Genomic DNA, 6,569 nt, shown 5'->3' with positions numbered 1-6,569 from the left:
TATACTGTGAGTCTGTTCCATTTTGGAATATTATTATTCATTGTTATTCTTTATTTGAATCTTGTATATTGTGATATACTTTTTTCGCGAATTTTTTTTCTCGGATATATTTTAATTAGACATTTTTCGTTATCTATATTAATATGACGGAACACTCACCCAAGGTTTTTAAGTTAAAGTCTATTCCCCCTATTTCGATTCAGTTAACGCCATTTTGGCCCGACAATATCGAGTCCTGGTTCTGCTATGCAGAGGCCGATTTTTGCATGCACGGAATCACGGACTCGCGCACACGTTTCCTCGCGGTAGTTAAGGCGTTACCGCGCGAGTTTAACAGGTACGTAACACCTAGTATGTTTACTACTGATGTTTCCGAACCTTACGAATCGCTTAAGCTATCGATTTTAAAACGAGGAGACCTAACTGATCGACAACGGTTAGACCAACTCCTTAACAATATCGACTTGCAACATGGTTCTGCGACGGACATGTTGCTTAGAATGAGAGAAGTCATCGGCCAACGAACTTTCGATGATGGCCTATTCAGACAACTTTTCTTGTCTAAACTCCCTCAACAGGTGCAGGCAGTGCTTGTTTCATTTCAAAACAATGCCATAGATGAACTAGCTGCATCTGCCGATCGAATCTTGGAAATCACCAAATTTTCTAAGGCCGAGGTTTTTACTATCAAAGAAAAACCCCAATCGACCTCGACTGACATGGCCGAACTATGTCACACGCTTACACGATATCTTAGAGTTCGCAATGACCGTAGTCGGTCAAAAACCCCGCGTAGAAGCGCCTCACGTAAGCGATCTGGCTCTCGACCACGAGAGACAGACAATCCCGACTGGTGCTGGTATCATAACCAGTACGGTAAGTTTTCCAGAAACTGCAGGAGACCTTGCAATTATCCGACCCCAAAATCGAGTGACACGAAAAACAGTTCGGGAAACTTCCCAGCCGGCACGCGTTAACGGCAACCGTAGCCGGCGAACACAGCCGCCTCTTATATGTCACGGATGTGACTACGAAAGTTCGCTACCTCGTCGACACTGGCGCAGAAGTTAGCGTTCTTCCAGCAAATCCCGACGACAGACTTCGCGAGTCTGTTTTGAGTTTACAGGCGGCAAACGGAAAGCCGATCGCTACTTACGGTAAAAGGTACGTCTACCTTAACGTGGGTTTACGCAAACCCATACACTGGATTTTCGTTGTTGCAGACGTCTCTATGCCAATCATTGGTATAGACCTGTTACAACACCACAATCTACTCATCGACACACGCTCACGAAGGTTAATAGACGGAAACACTAAGTTATCCGTTTGCGTAACTCCTTGTTCTGGTTGCAGGTTATCCCCAGTCACGATTAAGCACGCCATAGACCCCTTGTACCAAGCAGTACTCGACAAATACCCCGGGATATACCAATCGCAATCGAAATTACCTTGTGTAACCAGCAATGTTACACATCACATCTCGACTACAGGACCACCTGTATTTTCGAAAGCCCGTCGACTCGCTCCCGAAAAGCTTAGGTTAGCTAAAAACGAATTCAACCACATGATGGACCTAGGAATAATTCGACCATCGAATAGTCCATGGGCATCCCCATTGCACATGGTCCCTAAAAAGGACAGCACATGATTGGCGGCCACTGGTGATTATCGGCGTCTGAATGCTAAAACCATTCCCGATCGTTACCCGCTGTCTCATATTCACGATTTGACAGCTACCTTGAAAGGAACAACTGTCTTTTCGAAAATCGACTTGGTTAAAGCTTATAACCAAATCCCGATGGCACCTGACGACATTCCTAAAACCGCCATCATCACTCCCTTCGGTCTTTACGAATTTCTACGAATGCCTTTTGGTTTAAGAAATGCGGCTCAAACCTTCCAAAGGTTTATAGACGACGTCTTCCGAGGTCTCAACTTCGTACATGCGTATGTTGATGACTGTCTAATAGCAAGTCCGGACAGAGAATCACATCTCAAGCATCTGGACATTGTTTTCGATCGACTCCAAAGGCATGGCATTACTGTCAACATTCAGAAATGCCAAATCGCAACTAACCGCTTAGACTTCTTAGGACACACTATTGATGCTCAAGGCATCCGACCCCTTAGGAGCAAAGTGGCGGCCATTCTGGATTACCCAGAACCGACCACGATCAAGCAGTTACGAACTTTCAACGGACTCGTAAGTTTCTATAGACGGTTCATACCCAAATGCGCATCCCTTATGAAACCGTTAACCGATCAACTTCGTGGAAATGCGAAATCAATTAGTTTAGACGACATAGCCTGTGAAGCATTTTCCACAGTTAAGGAACACATCGCTAAAGCAACCCTGCTTGCCCATCAGGACACTCAAGCACCCATTAGTATCGCAGTAGACGCATCTGACTCAGCAATCGGAGCAGTCTTACAACAATGGGTTAACAACTCTTGGCAACCTGTAGGATTTTTCTCGAGACGGTTGTTAGACACGGAATCTAGGTACAGTACGTTCGGTAGGGAACTCCTAGCTATGTATTGTGCTGTACGGCATTTTCAACATTCCATCGAAGGAGGAGAATTCACGCTTTTTACCGATCATAAACCTCTTACCTTCTCTTTAAGTTCATCTTCAGACAAGTACTCACCGCGAGAGTCTCGACAACTCGACTACATTTCGCAGTTTACTTCAGACATACAACATATTTCTGGAGCAAACAATGTAGTCGCAGACGCCTTGTCTCGAATTAGCTCCTTGAACAGTTTCCAAGGGATCGACCTTCTTAAACTCGCTCAGCTTCAAAAAGAAGACATTGATCTTCAGCATGAGTTATCCTCGACAACTCTAAAACTAAGTATTAAGCAGATGGGAACAGGTAAGGAAACCTTACTCTGTGACACATCTACAGGTAGGGATCGTCCAATTGTACCAAAAAATTATCGCCGCAACGTCTTCAATACGTTGCACAATCTTTCTCATCCAGGTGCTCGTGCAACAATCGAACTTATAGCCGAACGCTTTTGTTGGCCTGGCATGAATAAAGACGTGAGGGAGTGGGCACGCTCCTGTGTAAGCTGTCAGAAATCTAAGGTGATCAGACACAACAAATGTCCCTTAGGCTCTTTCAAAACCCCTGACGCTCGTTTCGACCACGTCCATCTAGATTTGGTAGGACCCTTACCCGACTCGAACGGATACTCATATCTCCTAACATGCGTAGACCGTTTCACTCGATGGCCAGAAGCAGTACCGATTAAAGACATTACTGCTGAAACCGTGGCCCGTGCTTTCGTCGAACGATGGGTAGCAAATTTCGGCTGCCCTTCCACAATCACTACAGACCGCGGACGCCAGTTCGAATCTGGACTTTTCCGTTGTCTGACCTCACTATTAGGAATCACGCGCTTCCGAACGACCGCCTACCACCCACAAGCAAACGGGTTGGTAGAACGTTTTCATCGACAACTAAAAGCTTCATTATCAGCTTCAAACGTTTCACAGTGGACAGACGCTCTTCCACTCGTCTTGCTAGGTATCCGCAATGCAGTGAAAGCTGACATTGGATACACGGCATCTCAACTCGTTTACGGAACGACACTCCGACTCCCAGGAGAATTCGTGGATCCTTCAGCTTCTTCATTGAACATGGATCTAAACTCTTACACGAGTAGGCTTACAAACGCTATGCGTTCAGTTCAACCTGCTCACACTCGACCTCAATCAACTGATGTTTTCGTTCAACCCGAATTACGACATAGTACACACGTCTTCGTTCGTCGAGACTCACATCGACGACCCCTCGAATCAGCATACGAAGGACCCTTCAAAGTTCTTCAACGCGAACCTAAGTACTATGTAGTCGATAAGAACGGTACGAACGATAGCATCAGTATCGATCGACTCAAAGCTGCGTACCTAGAAGGAAACCCTAGCTACGTCGATTTTCCTTCGGTACAAGCAAACGACACAGCTACTACACTCGTAGTACCCTACACGACAACCGACACACAACTTGATACTTCGTCAACGTCGATAGAAAAACCTAAAACAACGCGTTCTGGAAGACGAGTAAGATTTCCAGAACATCTTAACGAATATTGCACGTAGGACATAAGCTTTATCTTGAATTACCCTTTCAAAGTTTATTATAAACTTTTTTTAATATGCTCATTTTTTTATTTATATAAAAAAAAACAAAAAAAAACAAAACATTTTTTTGAGCGTATATATATATATATTTATATATTAAAAAAAACCAAAAGAAAACCTTTTTTCCGATCGCTTTTACGCTGTTTGTAAGTGTATCAGTTTATTTTTTTCCGCTCATCTTGTGTCCTTACGCAAGTACGAGTGTATTTTCGACATGCACTCACACGTTCTATTTTTCCTCTTTTCCAGGACGGCTGGAAAAGAACGACAAAGTTTCGCAAGGAACCGAAATTTTCATTGTACTATATTTCTTTATTGCTACGTTGTACATTTTGGTCCCATAGTTTAAGGAAAGACGACCAGACGCTGCTAAACGAAGCAAGCTATCAGAAGAGTGTTTACCAACGACAAACTCGTTGGGTTTAAACTTCTGGCTGGTCACGTCTTAGGGGCATCACTACCTCACTAGGGGGGGAGTGATCTGTAGCTGTAAATAATTCCCCAAAATCAATAGCTCATTAAGTGTTCGACATTGGATGCTGACCACGTTGTTTAAGTGGACTTGTTTAGCTGAAGGCTTTCGGTCATGCATCCGCACCAGATCACGTTTCAACACAGCGTGGGACACTGCTCCTACGTTTCATTAGCCAGCTTATAGAAAAGGTCCTCGATATATTGGTAACGAATCAAATATATCTTTCCTGCCTCTTCTCGTCTGACTTCTGATTTCTATCTGACTGGGAACGATCGAACATAGAAGGTGCTACTGGTATCCAGTTGTAAAACTAGAATATCCGTTGCATCATCAATACAAAAACCCGCTGGGCGATTCTTTTTTCCCGTCCATTTAGAGTTGAAGGTTAGAATATCACTTCTTCCGGTTGTGGGTTACGAGAGTTAATCACTTGGTGAGAAAACCTGCATCCAAGAGGATTTTGTTCCTTGTTACCTTTTGAGCTGGTCTGTTAGGTCCTCTGAGTTTTCATCACCTAGCTATAAGAAAACGAGGGTACATGCCAGGTCCATAGCCACGTCTTAATAGCTTACATATTAAAATAAGTTTGCCTCTCAATCTGAAGTGAAGTAGGGTAACATGTGAAGTCACACTGTATATGGTTCCAGAATTATGAAAGTACTTTTCTCAGTATATCCAAATCACATCCTAAGCTGAGTCTTCCATCCTGAAAGTAGTTTACAGGTTTGGATCCGTAGTGAAAAATGAAGTCACAAAATAAATAGTAAATCTTCGACGTCAGTGCTGACCCACTAGTTTTAATGGACACACCTAGCTGAAGGCTCTCAGTCACACATCTGAACCAGACCACTAGTGTGTACGCCGGGTCACGCCACTCTAACAAACATTATCAAGCTTCGACTAAACACCTGTGGATATATCGATAACTTTTCGTATATATATTTGAACCTCTTCGTTTTCCGACCTTTGACTTGACTGGTTTGGTATACTTTGATTATAAACGTGTTACGTGTAAGGGTATTTGTCAAACACCGAATATCTGTAGCACCATTAATAAGATACTAGCTTGAACTGTTAAAAATATATCAGCAAATCATCCCTTGAGGTATTCTCGGGGAGTCGCTTGAACCAATCCAGCTAAGAGCAACCTAGAAAAGTTGAATACTAATAGTGTGGCCACAATCTGGTTCGATGTGTTGTGCCTCTATTTCCTGAACATCACTACTGAGTTTTGAAATTGCCTGTAGCCCCTCTTAAGTGACTGATGGTAACAAACCAGAGTACATGTAGAGGGTTGAGCGTGGCGTTGGCAACCCCATCCCTTAGAGAACTAGCCCGCTAGAAAAAAGTTAACCAGAATAAACAAATTAAAACATTCAAACTCTGACCTTCAAGTTGGGGGAATAATTATGACGCCTCAAGATCAAAGCCGAGATTCTTCGAAAGTCACGAAGCTGACGCCTCTTCTAACAATCAGAGTAACAATTTTTATAGATACATGGAACGTCCGGACAATGTGGGAGACCGGGAAGACCAGTCAAATAGCAGTGGAAATGAGGCGATACAAATTGGCAGTACTTGGAATCAGCAAAACTCATTGGACCCAAGCTGGACAGTAAAGGCTAAGTACAGGAGAGATGCTGCTGTACTCCAGTCACGAAGAGGAAAATGCTCCACATACTCAGGTAGATGTTCTAATGCTCTCCAGAGAAGCACGAAATGCACTTGTAGGATGGGAATCTCACGGATTCAGGATAATCAAAGCATCATTCAAAACAAAGAAGGAGGGGATCACAATGAATGTTATCCAATGTTATGCACCCACTAAAGACAGCAACGACGACGATAAATATCAGTTCTACTCGAGGCTGCAATCAATCATAGCTAAGTCCCCAGCAAAGGACCTGACCATCATGATGGCAGATCTAAATGCCAAAGTCGGAG

This window comes from Schistosoma mansoni, chromosome 3, assembly GCF_000237925.1.
Source record: "Schistosoma mansoni strain Puerto Rico chromosome 3, complete genome".
Taxonomy (NCBI): Eukaryota; Metazoa; Platyhelminthes; class Trematoda; order Strigeidida; family Schistosomatidae; genus Schistosoma; species Schistosoma mansoni.
Note: the sequence above shows the minus strand (reverse complement) of the source record.